The 14,336-nt window shown below is 42.7% G+C and overlaps 1 pseudogene; it reads right to left on the bottom strand.

Moving 5' to 3' along the window:
- On the bottom strand, positions 13,150-13,826 carry LOC100513891 (annotated as a pseudogene).

Here is a 14,336-nt window from a genome sequence, read left to right as displayed (position 1 = left end):
CTGATAGCTCACACGACAAAACAAAAATGCTCTTGATATCATTTAAAAATTTTAGTTGAATCTTGCATAGAAACTGAAATAAACTGTCGGGAGAAAATCTAAAACATATTTTAGCCCTGAGATAGCTTTATTTCTCATAGAAATAAATATTAATGACTGGGTACAAGCCCTCCTGAGAGTTTCCTCAGGAACAGATGGGCCTGAGATCTTTGACCCTTGTGGTATCTGGTGACTCACTATATATGCAAAAATCATTTCAGTTGTGAAGATTTTCCAACACAGGCCTAGTCCCTGCAAAGCATATTTCTTCTCAGAGAAGTTTTTCTGCTCACTCACTGTTTTATGATTTTTTTTTTTATAGATAGCATCACTAATATTATGTTCCAGTGAGTTTAAGTTCCAATATAATGTTTTGGTCTTGTATTCTTTTTTTTTTTTTTTTTTCTTTTTCCCACTGTACAGCAAGGGGGTCAGGTTATCCTTAGATGTATACATTGCAATTACAGTTTTTCCCCCCTGTTTTATGATTTATTGTGAAGGACTTGAAACATCTTTGGTTCCTTGAGGGATGATTTGAATTCACTTAACAAAATCTAGGCCCCTTCGTGAGCTAGACTTTCAGGATCTGTAATTCAACAAAGGTGATTTATGGCTTTTATGAATGCTGGAAGCTAAGATTGAATGCCACTGAAAACTTGCTGGATTTGTGATATATTAACAAAATAAAGAAGCTGTTTAAGGTATTAGAACAGAATTCAAATTCCTGAGTAAGTTTTAGCCAATTAAATGACAACTTCAGTTGCCTAATTATCAGGAGACTTATTTTCAGCTCAGTGTAAATGGCAGAGTTTTGCCATAGACATTAAAGTGAGAAGTTGTACTTTAAAGGCTATAGTTTATTAATCTCAAATTTTCTATGGATGTAAGAATTTTCGAAGTTCCTGTCATGGCTCAGCAGAAACAAATCCAACTAGGAACTATGAGCTTGTGGGTTTGATCCCTGGCCTTGCTCAGTGGGTTAAGGATCCGGCGTTGCAGTGAGCTGTGGTGTAGGTCGCAGACTCAGCTCAGATGTCATGTTGCTGTGGCTGTGGCGTAGGCCGGTGGCTACAGCTCCAATTCCACCCCTAGCCTGGGAACCTCCATGTGTCACAAATGCAGCCCTAAAAAAAAAAAAAAAAGAGGCAAAAAAATAAAAGAATTTTTATGTGCCCAGATCTAATCCGGTGTTTCATTCGTGAAACACCACAAATTTAAGAAGAATTTGCGTTCAAAGCTTCTTTTCTACTCCATCAAGACAATGTCCACCTCATGGGACTTTGGTCTTAGAGGAGGAAAAAAGAGAACAATAATAAGCTCCAATGAGAAACACCGGAAATGAGACTTGTCGTGAGAAAATCCTCCCGGTGCCTGCATGCTAGGTTGAATGCAACTGGGTCACAGAGGGCTGAGCTCAGCAAAACAGGAACTGTTCAGCTAAACACTTTCCACTGAAGGGGTTTTAAGAATATCCTTACTTTTAGTTTCAGATGCTGATTTCATCTTATCCATTTCCAGATACGGGAGCTATTGGGTGGGATTGGTCACATCCAGCAGGAGCTCCAGATAGGAGAGAAGCGGTTCATTGTTTATATAGCCTTTGATTTGTTTCAAATCTAACAAATTTCACGGAAGTCTCCTGATGGTGGAAAAGTCTCCCTTGGTGGGGGAAAAAAATGCTCTTGTGATGATGGAAAGAGCTGTTAAAAAGAGGCTAAAGGGAACAAAAGAGGTTTATTTCAGGTAGGATAGTCAGCGGGCGGGGGTGGGGTCTCTCCAAGTGGACACTAATTAAGTGAATACCTGAAGGAAGAGTACAGAATAAGAAATGTACTAGAAGAGCATCTTAGAAGAAGAAACAGCTTAGGCAGAGGCCCCTGAGTCTGAACAGGGCTGATGTAATGAGCCAGAGAGAGAGTGGTTTGAAATAAGCTTGAGAAGGTGGATAGGAGCCAGGTCCTGCTGCAGCTCAGAGGGCCCTACAAGTTTACACTGAATTTTTTTTTTTCTTTTTAGGACTGCACCTGCAGCATATGGAAGTTCCCAGGCTAGGGGTCAAATCTGAGCTGCAGCTGCCAGCCTACAGCACAGCTACAGCCATGTGGGATCCAAGCTGTGACTGCGACCTACACAGCAGCTCACAGCAATGCTGGTTCCTTAACCCCCTGAGCGAGGCCAGGGATTGAACCTGCATCCTCGTGGACACTATGTCGAGTTCTTCACCCACTGAGGCACAACGGAAACTCCGTATTTAATTCTAAGTGCAGTAGAAATCCATTTAAGGATGTTAAATAGACCATGGCATGAACAAAGTTTTATTTTAAGATATACCTATTCTCTATGCAGAGAATGGGGTGGACAGGGCAAGGAGATTGGGTGCTAACAAAGGACAGGTTTGAAAAGAGACTTTGAGGATAAAACTGACAGCACTGCTTTTTTTTTTTTTTTTTTTTTGTCTTCTTGCCTTTTCTAGGGTCCCTTCCACGGCATATGGACGTTCCCAGGCTAGGGGTCGAATCGGAGCTGTAGCCTCCGGCCTACGCCACAGCCACAAACACAGCAACACAGGATCCAAGCCACGTCCGCAACCTACACCACAGCTCATGGCAACGCCGGATCCTTAACCCACTGAGCAAGGCCAGGGACCGAACCCACAACCTCATGGTTCCTAGTCAGATTCGTTAACCGCTGAGCCACAATGGGAACTCCTGACAGCACTTCTGATGAACTGAATATGCAGAATGAGGGGAAACTTGAAATCAAGAAACGCTAAAGTGGAGTTCTTGCTGTGGCCCAGCAGAAAAAATCTGATTAGTATCATGAGGATGGCAGGTGCTATCCTTGGCCTTGCTTGGTAGGTCAGGGATCCAGTGTTGCCATGAGCTGTGGTGTAGGCCATCAGCTACAGCTCTGATTCAACCTGTATCCTGGGAACCTTTAAATGCCGTGGGTGTGGGCCTAAAAAAACAAGAAAAAAAGAAAAAGAAAAATGTCCATTGGACTGAGCAACAAGGTGCTAGTTCATCGTTAACTGTGATGAAAACACTTTCGATGATGCAGTGGGGGCAAGAGCCAGGCCAGAGATGGGGTTGGTGGTGAAGTAGAGACAGCATGGAAAGGGTATGTTTCCAAGAATTTGGCTCTGATGAAAGCTGTTTAAAAACTCTGTGCTTAGAGTTCCCGTCATGGCTTAGTGGTTAATGAATTTGACTAGGAACCATGAGGTTTAGGGTTCCATCCCTGGCCTCACTCAGTGGGTTAAGGATCCAGCTATGCCATGAGCTGTGGTGTGGGTCGCAGACGTGGCTCGGATTCCGAGTTGCTGTGCCTGTGGCATAGGACGGCAGCTACAGCTCTGATTAGACCCCTAGCCTGGGAACCTCCATATACCTCGAGTGCAGCCATAGAAAAAACCAAAAAAAAAAAAAAAAAAACAAAAACAAAACCTTCTGTGCTTCCCTACGTGTTATGAAAGAACAAAGCTCTAAGGTTCTTGTCACACTGCTATATGCTTTTCCTTTCCTGTTTTGATTGCAAAATTCTCTTTGTTTCAATTTTCAATTAGCACTAACTGGAAAATCACCTCCTTTCATCCCAGCACGAAACCTGGATGTTATTGTCCTGTAAAGTAACTGCTAATTACATTGGCAAAAGGAAACTTCCTGAAAGACTATGTCCTTGCTGAATAAATATATCATTTAGGCAATCCTGATTTCTTTCTTTCTTTTTTTTCTTTTTTTCTTTTTTTTTAGCAAGCAGTCTTTATTAAAGGAAAGCAGATAGGTCCCAGGGTTACTGGGAGTGGGGAGAAGAGCCCCCAACCCTGATTTCTTGGTAGAAGCTGAAAATATCTTTTTGTCTTCATAAAACCAATTAATTATTCAGGAGAAAAATTCCCTTTATAGTTCAGCCAAGAAATTGAAAATGAGCTTTTGAGGGCAGGGACAGCTTGTCTCCTGTTGTTGTGCAGGAATAACTTTGGAAGAGGAGAAATTGGTCTCTCTTCTCCCTTCTTTTCTTTTCTTTTCTGAGGCCAGCGAAGCTAAATCCTTATGGATACTAGTAGGATTCATTTCCGCTGGGCCACAGCAGGAACCCCACTCTTCTTACTTCAGCAAGATAGGTCAGGGATTATAAGATTTCAAGGCTTTCTACCCCATTTTCAGCTCCGGGACCCAAATTATCACTTGACTTTTCTTTAAAATGTTCCTGGTTCCAATATTTCATACCTCCTTCGTCTCTACTTTTCTCCTCTCAACATTTTCTTTTTCTTAGCTTAACTGAGCTCAGTTTCAAGATAATCCCCAACAACTGCCCGCCTCTTACTATTCACCTCCTCCCTCACTAATAGGGCTGATCTCTTGTGACTAATAGAATATTACAGAAATGGAGTTCCCGTCGTGGCTTAGCAGTAACGAGTCTGACTAGTACTCATGAGAACAGGAGTTCCATCCCTGGCCTCGTTCAGTGGGTTAATGATCTGGCGTGGCTGTGAGCTCTGGTGTGGGTCATAGACGTGGCTCAGATCTGGCATTGCTGTGGCTGTGGCTGTGGCCAGAAACTACAGCTCCAATTCTACCCCTAGCCTGGGAACTTCCATATGCCGCAGGTACAGACCTACAAATAAAGTAAAATAAAATAAAATAACATAAAATAAAATAAAATAAAAGGAATCCAGAAAACGGAGGTGTTGTACCCAAAGACTTGTCAAGGATCAGTGTTGCCCAAAGAATTAAATTATTAAACAACAACAACAACAAAAGCTGGTAATTGACCATTAGCATTTTCTCTTCTGAACTCTTGGCCACCTGTTTCAATCATAATTTTGTGTCTTCTATGGTAGTTACTTGGGCACTTGAGTTATTCCAGCTATGAAATGGTGACAGCCAATAGGATAATAGCCATCTTATTCTTTTGGACATCAGGGTAGCTCCATGCCCTATACTTCAAAGAGGGCTTCAATAAAGTTTGCAGGGCTGCTTTTATTTGGCTTTTAAGGAGAAACAGTAGTTCTCGCTGTGGCACAGTGGATTAAGAATCTCACTTAATTCCATATGCTGTGGGTATGGCCAAAAAGAAAAACAAAAAAACAAAAAAACCCAAATCAAGGTATTTTCCTTGGAGTTCCCAACATGGCACAGCACAAACGAATCCAACTAGGAACCATGAGGTTGCAGGTTCGATCCCTGGCCTTGCTCAGTGTGGTTAAGGATCTGGTATTGCCATGAGCTGTGGTGGAGGTCGAAGACTTGGCTCGGATCCTGTGTTGCTGTGGCTGTGGTGCAAGCCAGCAGCTGTAGCTCTAATTTGAACCCTAACCTGGGAACTTCAATGTGCTGCAGGTATAACCCTAAAAAAGCAAAAAAAAAAAAAAAAAAAAAAAAAAAAAGTATTTTCCTTGTGGCACAGCAGGTTAAGGATCTGGTGCTATCACTGCTGCAGCTGAGATTGCTACTGTGGTGCATGTTCTATCCCTGGCCTGGGAACATCCATTTGCCCAGGTTGCAGCCAAAAAGAAAAAAGAAAAAAAAGAAAAAGAAATATCGACATCCTCTTATTTTTAATTTTTTTTTTTTTGGATCATGCAGTGTAGGGACGGAAGCTTTCAAACCACCAAAGATATGCTTCCCATCACTGTCTTTGGTCACTTTGATGACTCTTCCTTGTCAGGTTAACCTCCTCAGTCTTGGAGTGACTCAATTTTGATTAAGGCATTTAATGGTAAATACTTCAGACTTGGATGTTAATTATACCATTTCATAATGAAAATACTGGGAGTTCCTGTTGTGGCTCAGCGATAACGAACCTGATTAGTGTCCACGAGGATGCAGGTTCGATCCCTGGCCCCGATCAGTGGGTTAAGGACCCAGTGTTGCAGATCAGTGAGATGAGGCTGGGATCCCAAGTTGCTGTGGCTGTGGCAAAGGATGGCAGCTACACCCCCAGTTCAATCACTAGCCTGGGAATTTCCATATGCTGCATCTTCAGCCATAAAAAAGCAAATAAATAGGAGTTCCCATCGTGGCGCAGTGGTTAACGAGTCCGACTAGGAACCATGAGGTTGCGGGTTCGGTCCCTGCCCTTGCTCAGTGGGTTAACGATCCGGCGTTGCCGTGAGCTGTGGTGTAGGTTGCAGACGTGGCTTGGATCCCGCGTTGCTGTGCCTCTGGTGTAGGCCAGGGGCTGCAGCTCCGATTCGACCCCTAGCCTGTGAACCTTCATATGCCGCGGGAGCGGCCCAAAGAAATAGCAAAAAGACAAAAAAAAAAAAGCAAATAAATACACAAATAATGAAAATACTCATTCTTCAGGGAGGTAGAGAAAGACAGGTTGTTTTGTTTTGTTTTTTTGCTTTCTTTGTCTTTTTAGGGCCGCACCCTTGGCATATGGAGGTTCCCAGGCTAGGGGTTGAATCAGAGCTATAGCTGCCTACCTACACCACAGCCAAGCAACTCAGGATCCAAGCCCAGTCTGCAACCTACACCATAGCTCACAGCAACACCCGATCCTTAACCCATTGAGCAAGACCAGGGATCAAACTGGCATCCCCATGGACACTAGTTGGGTGCATTAACCACTGAGCCACAATGGGAACCCAAAAGCAGGTAGATTTTTATAAATATTAGCCTTTGGCAGGGCCTCTGGCTGGCAACAAGATGGTATTTGGGAAGTTAAAGAAGGGTCTTTGGAGCTGAGTGATTCTGGGCTTATCAATTGAATGTTTCTACTGGACAGTTAAGAATAGGAACATGCTTTATTATCAGAACATACTGGGATATGGTACTAAGAGAATCAATAAAACCAAAGCTTATTCTCTTGACTTGTAACACCTACTATTTTAAGGCTGTTCTAGTTGGAGAGCAAAGTGTGAGACTTAGTATCTGGTGTTTCTATAGAAGCAGTCTCTGTGTTTGCAGATAAGTTGCAACCTCCACAGCAACCACTCTCAAACAATTAAAACAGACCTAAACCCATCCTGTCTCCTAAGTAGTTGAAATTTCACAAAGTAAAAGTGAGAAAAGTAAGTGCAGAGGGAGCCTAAGATTTGATCCTATATCTGTGTTGACTGGGCATAAAATAAGTACTACACAGATGTCTACAGAGCTTTTTTTTTTTTTTTTTTTTTTTTTTTTTTAGGGCAGCACCTGCGGCATGTGGAGGTTCCCAAGCTAGGGGTCAAATTGGAGCTACAGCTGCCTGCCTACACCACAGCCATATCAACGCGGGATCCAAGCCATGTCTGCAAACTACATGCCAGCTCACGGAAATGCAAGGCCAGGGTTTGAACCCACATCCTCATGGATTCTAGTTGGGTTTGTTAACCACTGAGCCGTGAAGGGAACTCCGGGTTTTTGTTTTGTTTTGTTTTGTTTTTAGGGCCGCACCTGAAGCATACGGAGGTTCCCAGGCTAGGGGTCCAATTGGAGCTACAGCTGCCAGCCTACACCACAGCCACAGCAACATCAGATCTGAGCCACATCTTCAACCTATACCATAGCTCATGGCAACACTGGATCCTTAACCCACTGAGCAAGGCCAGGGATTGAACTCAAAACCTCATGGTTCCTAGTCAGATTCATTTCCACTGCACCACGATGGGAACTCCTAAATAAATAAATCTTAAAAATAAAAAAAAGAAATTCAGAATACTGGACCCAGACATGCTGAATTAGAAAATTAGAATCTACACTTTGGGAATTCCTGTTGTGGCTCAACATTAGCGAACCCGACCAGCAACCATGAGGATGCGGGTTCAATCCCTGGCCTCACTCAGTGGATTAAGGATCTGATGTTGCTGTGAGCTGTGGTGTAGGTCACAGAGGTGGCTTGGATCTGGCATTGCTGTGGCTGTGGTGTAGGCCAGCAGCTATAGCTCCAATTAGACCTCAAGCCTGGGAATGTCCATGTGCTCCAAGTGCAGCCCTAAAAATACCAAAATAAAAAAAAAAAAGAATCTGTACTTTAATTTTTTTTTGGGGGGGTGTGTTTTCTGGGTCCACACCTGCAGCATATGGAGGTTCCCAGGCTAGGGGTTAAATCAGAGCTGTAGCCACCGGCCTACTCCAGAGCCACAGCAACACAATATCTGAGTCTCGTCTGCAACCTACAACACAGCTCACGGCAAAGCTGGATCCTTAACCCACTGAGCAAGGCCAAGGATCGAACCCCCAATCTCATGGTTGCTAGTCAGATTTGTTAACCACTGAGCCATGATGGGAACCCCTGCACTTTATTTAATTTTTTTAATTTTTATTTTTAAATTTTTTGCTTTTTAGTGCCTCATATGTGGCATACAGAATTTCCCAGTCTGAGGCTGAATCGGAGCTGCTGCAGCTGGCCTATGCCACAGCCACAGCAACCCAGGATCCAAGCCATGTCTGCAACCTATACCATAGCTCTCTGCAATGCCGGATCCTTAACCCACTGAGCAAGGCCAGGGATGGAACAGCATCCTCATGGATATTAGTCAGGTTCTTAACCCACTCAGCCACAGTGGGAACTCTCAGATTCAGTATTTTTAACATTATGCCATATCTGCTTCCTTTCTTCCTCTCTCCACACCCATACACATATATGCAAACTAGCAATTATCTGAACCATTTGTGTGTAGGTTGAATCCATCATACCCTTTACCCTTTTATACCTCAGCGTGTATTTCCTAAGAACAAGGATATTCTCTTATGAAATCACGGTAAAATTAATGAATTCAGAAATTTAACATTGATATAGTACTAGAGTTCTCTGTGGCACAGCTGGTTAAGGATCAAGCTTGTCACTGCAGTGGCTTGGGCTTGGTTGTGGCCAAAAAAAAAAAACCCTCAAAAACATAGATATAATACTCTTACCTAATCTAAAGTCCATATTCCAGTTTCATCAATTGTACTCAAATGTTCTTTACAGGAATTTTTTTCTTGTATAGGATCCATTCCAGGAACACATGTTATATTTAATTGTCATGTCACTTGAGTCTCGTTTACTTCAAAATATTTTCTTGACTTTACTTTCCAAGACAAAGAAAGATAGAGTGACATTTTTGAAGATTATAGGCCAATAATTTTTCTACCTTTCTTTATTTTTTTATTTATTATAGTTGATTTACAATGTTCTGTCAAATTCTACTCTACAGCAAAATGACCCAGTAATACATACATACACATATTATACATATATAATATATGTATAATATGTATATTATATATGTATATATTCTTTTTTTTTTTTTGGCTTTTGTCCTTTTTAGGGCTGCAACCATGGCATATGGAGGTTCCCAGGCTAGGGGTCTAATTGGAGCTGTAGCCACCGGCCTACACCAGAGCCACAGCAATGCCAGATCCGAGCTGTGTCTGCAACCTACACCACAGCTCATGGCAACTCTGGATCCTCAACCCACTGAGCGAGGCCAGGAGTTGAACCCACAACCTCATGGTTCCTAGTTGGATTGTTTCCACTGCACCACGATGGAAACTCCTATATATATATATATATATATATATATATATATATACATATACACACACACACACACATATATGTACATATATATATATATATATAAATTCTTATTTTCACATTATCCTCTATCATGTTCCATCACAAGTGACTAGATACAGTACCCTGTGCTATTATTATTTTTTTGGCTGTACTCACACATGCAGAAGTTTCTGGGCCAGGGATAAAACCTGCACCACAGCAGCAACCCAAGCCACTGCAGTGACATTGTCAGATTCTTAACCAGCTGTACCACCAGAGAACTCCTTTTTTTTTTTTATTGGATTCTAGTTATACATTTTTGCCTTGAATACTCCATGTGCTGTTGTGTCCTTCTGCCTATTTTCTCTAAACTATAATTAGTGAGTTTTAGAAGGTTTGTGCATGAAATATTTTGACAGGAGTGAGACTAAGGACTCAATATAAAAATTTCAGATTCTCGGAGCTCCCGTTGTGGCTCAGTGGTTAACGAATCCAACTAGGAACCATGAGGTTTCGGGTTCGATCCCTGGCCTTGCTCAGTGGGTTGGGGATCCGGTGTTGCCGTGAGCTGTGGTGTAGGTTGCACGCATGGCTTGTATCCTGTGTTGCTGTGGCTCTGACATAGGCCGGCAACTACAGCTCTGATTCGATCCCTAGCCTGGGAACCTCCATATGCTGCGGGAGTGGCACTAGAAAAGGCAAAAAGACAAAAAAAAAAAAATTTCAGATTCTCAGAGTTCCCATCGCGGCTCAGCAGTTAAGAAAACCAACTAGTATCCAAGAGGATGGAGATTTGATCCCTGGCCTCTCTCAGTGGGTTAAGGCTCTGGAGTTGCCCAGAGCTGTGGTGTAGGTTGGCAGCTAGAGCTTTGATTCAACCCCTAGCCTGGGAACCTCCATATGCCACAGGTGCAGCTCTAAAAATACCCCCCAAATTAAGATTCTCAGGCCCAATACTCTTTGCCCTATAGGTTAAAATATGTTCACTCCCAAGTTGAAATACCCAAAAAAGTTTTGTGCAATATTGAAAAGTTTGGAGTTCTCGTCATGGCACAGCAGGAATGAATACAACTAGGAACCATGAGGTTTTGAGTTTGATCCCTGGCCTTGCTCAGTAGGTTAAGGATCCAGTGTTGCCATGGGCCGTGATGTTGGTCTCAGACACAGCTTGGATCTGGCATTGCTGTGGCTGTGGTGTAGGCCGGTGGCTACAGCTCCAATTGGACCCCTAGCCTGGGAACCTCTATTTGCCGCGGGAGCAGCCCAAGAAAACGGCAAAAAGACAAAAAAAAAAAAAAAAAAATCATAGAAAGGACTTTTTGTCAGGTACAGGTTTCAGATAACTTTCAGATTATACCACTGACCTGGGTAAGAAGAAAATAAATAATTTTTTTTTTTTTTTTTTTTTTGCTTTTTAAGGCCACATCCAGGGAATATGGAGGTTCCCAGGCTATGGGTTGAATCGTACCTACAGTGCTGGCCTACACCACAGCCACAGCAACATAGGATCCAAGCCACATCTGTGACCTCCACTACAGCTCATGGAAATGCCGGATCCCTAACCCACTGAGCAAGGCCAGGGATCAAACCTGCAACCTCATGGTTACTAGTCAGGTCATTTCTGCTGTGCCACAATGGGAACTCCGGAAACTAAAGACTTCTAATGGAGGAATTCCTTTGTGGTACATTGGGTTAAGGATCCAGTGTTGTTACTGCAGTGGCTCAGGTCGCTGCTGTGGCATGGATTTGACCCCTGGCCGAAGAACTTCCACATGCCACAGAAAAAGAATTCCAGTGGAAAACCTGATGGCTTCATAAAACTGTTAACAGAAGATTAAGATCAAGTTTGGTTGTATATAACTAGGTGAAATAACAAGTTATAATTTGCGGGGGGGGGGGGTTAGGGTTCCTGCTGTGGTGCAATGGGATCAGTGGCATCTCTGAAGTGACAAGAAGCTAAAAGGAAGGAAGAACTGTGGTGCAGGTTGCAGACGAGACTCTGATCCTGAGTTGCTTGGCTCTGATGGAGTCTGGCAGTTACAATTCTGAATGGACCCCTAGCCTGGGAACCTCCATACGCACCCTTCTCCTCCTGGGTGTGGCCCTAAAGACAAAAAACAAACAAACAAACAAAAAGTTTCCGAACACCATACAGAAAAATAAACTCAAAATGGATTGAAGACCTAAATATAAGACCGGATACTACAAAACTCTTAGAGGAAAACACAGGCTGAACACTCTCCACATAAACCACTGAAATATCTGCTCAGATCCACCTCCTAGAATAATGACAATAAAAACAAAAATAACCAAATGGGACCTAATCAAACTTAAAAGTTTTTGAACAGCAAAGGGAACCCTAAACAAAATGAAAAGACAGTCCAGAGAATGGGAGAAAATATTTGCCAATGAAGTGACTGACAAGGGATTAATCTCAAAAATATATAAATACCTCCAGCAGCTCAATACCAAAAAAACAAACAACCCCATCAAAAAAATGGGTAGAAAATCCAAACAGACATTCCTCCAAAGTTGGCTAAAAAGCACATGAAAAGATGTTTAACGTAACTAATTATTATAGAAATGCAAATCAATACTATGAGGTACCACCTTACACCAACCAGAATGGCCATCATCAAAAAGTCTACAAACAATACATGCTGGAGAGGGTGTGGAGAAAAGGGAACACTATTACACTTGGCGGGAATGTAAATTGGTGCAACCACTGTGGAAAACAGCATGGAGAGTCCTCAAAAAACCAAAAATAGAATTACCGTTTGATCCAGAAATCTCATTTCTGGGCATCTATCCAGAGAAAACCATGACTCGAAAAGATACGTGTACCCCAATGTTCATTGCAGCACTATATATGATAGCCAAGACATGGGAGCAACCTAGATGTCCATCAGCAGAAGAGTGGATAAAGAAGATGTGGTACATATAAACAATGGAATAATCTCAGTCATTAAAAAGGAATGAAATAATGGCATTTGCAGCAACATGAATAGCCTTGGAAATTGTCATGCTGAATGAAGTTAGTCAGATAATGAGATACCAACATCATTTCCTATCACTTATATGTGGAATCTAAAAAAAAAGGATACAATGAACTTAGCAGAACAGATGCTGACTCACAGACTTTGAAAAACTTATGGTTTCCAAAGAAGACAGGTTGGGGTGGGGGGAGATGTGCTGGTGGTTTGGGGTGGACATGCTGTAAAATTGGGTTATGATGATCGTTGTAAAACTATACATGTAATAAAATTCATTGAGTTAAAAAAAAAAGGAAGAGGAGTTTCCTTTGTGGCTCAGTGGTTAACGATTCCAACTAAGAACCATGAGGTTGTGGGTTCGATCGCTGGCCTCGCTCAGTGGGTTAAGGATCCAGCGTTGCTGTGAGCTGTGATGTAGGTTGCAGATGCAGCTCAGATCTGGCGTTGCTGTGGCTCTGGCGTAGGTCAGCAGCTACAGCTCCAACTGGACCCCTAGTCTGGGAACCTTCATGTGCCTCGGGTGAGGCCCTAGAAAGACAAAAAGACCAAAAAAAAAAAAAAAAAAAAAAAAAAAAGGAAGAAAAGAAAAGCAGTGGCCATCCAGTTATGACAACAGGTGATAGATCCAAAATAACAGCCACATTTGTTACCATTTTTCCATTACAAAGCCATCCTTAAGGAAAACCACACATGGGGTCACATCATCCTCAGTGCAGTCCAACAGAGCAACCACGCCATCTGGATTCAGATTTTCACCGATAAAGAACTGATAGTTTTTGAAATTAGCAAGGATGTGCTTGATTTGTTCTGTAGCTCATGTCATAAAAGGTTTTACTCTCTCTGGTCTCTATTGTTCAAGTTACCCTTTGATTGACTTCATGTATTCTTTAATGTACTTTTTTTTTTTTTTAAGATCCGCACTCATGGCATATGGAAGTTTTCAGGTTAGGGGTCCAATCGGATCTACAGCTGCCAATTTACACCACAGTCCCAGCAACGAGGGATCCAAGCCACATTTGTGAACTACACCACAGCTCATGGCAGGGCCACAATGGGAACTCCTTTTGATGTAATTCCTGTAGGCTTCTTTTGTGAAGCTGGTTTCCTGCAAGTTATGGTTCATGACAATATTGACACCAGTGATTGCTGTGATTTTGGTACCTTTGACATCTGGACACTTCCACCAATGAGCAAGTCATCAGTGTCACCCTCTGTCCTACTGACCATCTTCCCCTCCACTTCCAGCTCATCCCTGATCTCCTGGATCTTGTAGATATTGGAGAACATCTCACCATGGCTGATGAGGTCCTGGTAGATGATCATGGTGGGAGGGCTGGAGGGAGACGACCGAGGCACTAACTTAGCAGGAGCCCAGAGCCAGGTGCCGCTGAAGCAGTGCTCTCAGGGGAAGGGGGAGCGGGTGGAAAAATCAACCTGTACATTCTTTATTTTATTTATTCCTACTCTGTCCACTTTCCCTCCATCACAATACTTTTTTTTCTTTTTTTTTTTTTTTGTCTTTTTAGGGCTACACCCATGGCATATGGAGGTTCCAGGGCTAGGGATCGAATTGGAGCTGTAGCTACCAGCCTATACCACAGCCACAGCAATGCGGGATCTAAGCTGCACCTGTGACCTACACTCCAGCTCACGGCAACTCTGGATCCTTAACCCACTGAGCAAGGCCAGGGATACAATCTGCGTCCTCATGGGTATTAGCTGGGTTGGTTAACTACTGAGCCATGATGGGAACCCCCATCACAGTACTTTCTGATGTTATCTTGCAGATAAGCTATTTGCACACAATACTTTGTCTCAGAGAAATGCAAACTA

This window comes from Sus scrofa, chromosome 17, assembly GCF_000003025.6.
Source record: "Sus scrofa isolate TJ Tabasco breed Duroc chromosome 17, Sscrofa11.1, whole genome shotgun sequence".
NCBI lineage: Eukaryota > Metazoa > Chordata > Mammalia > Artiodactyla > Suidae > Sus > Sus scrofa.
This window is presented reverse-complemented; position numbering and strand designations above follow the sequence as displayed.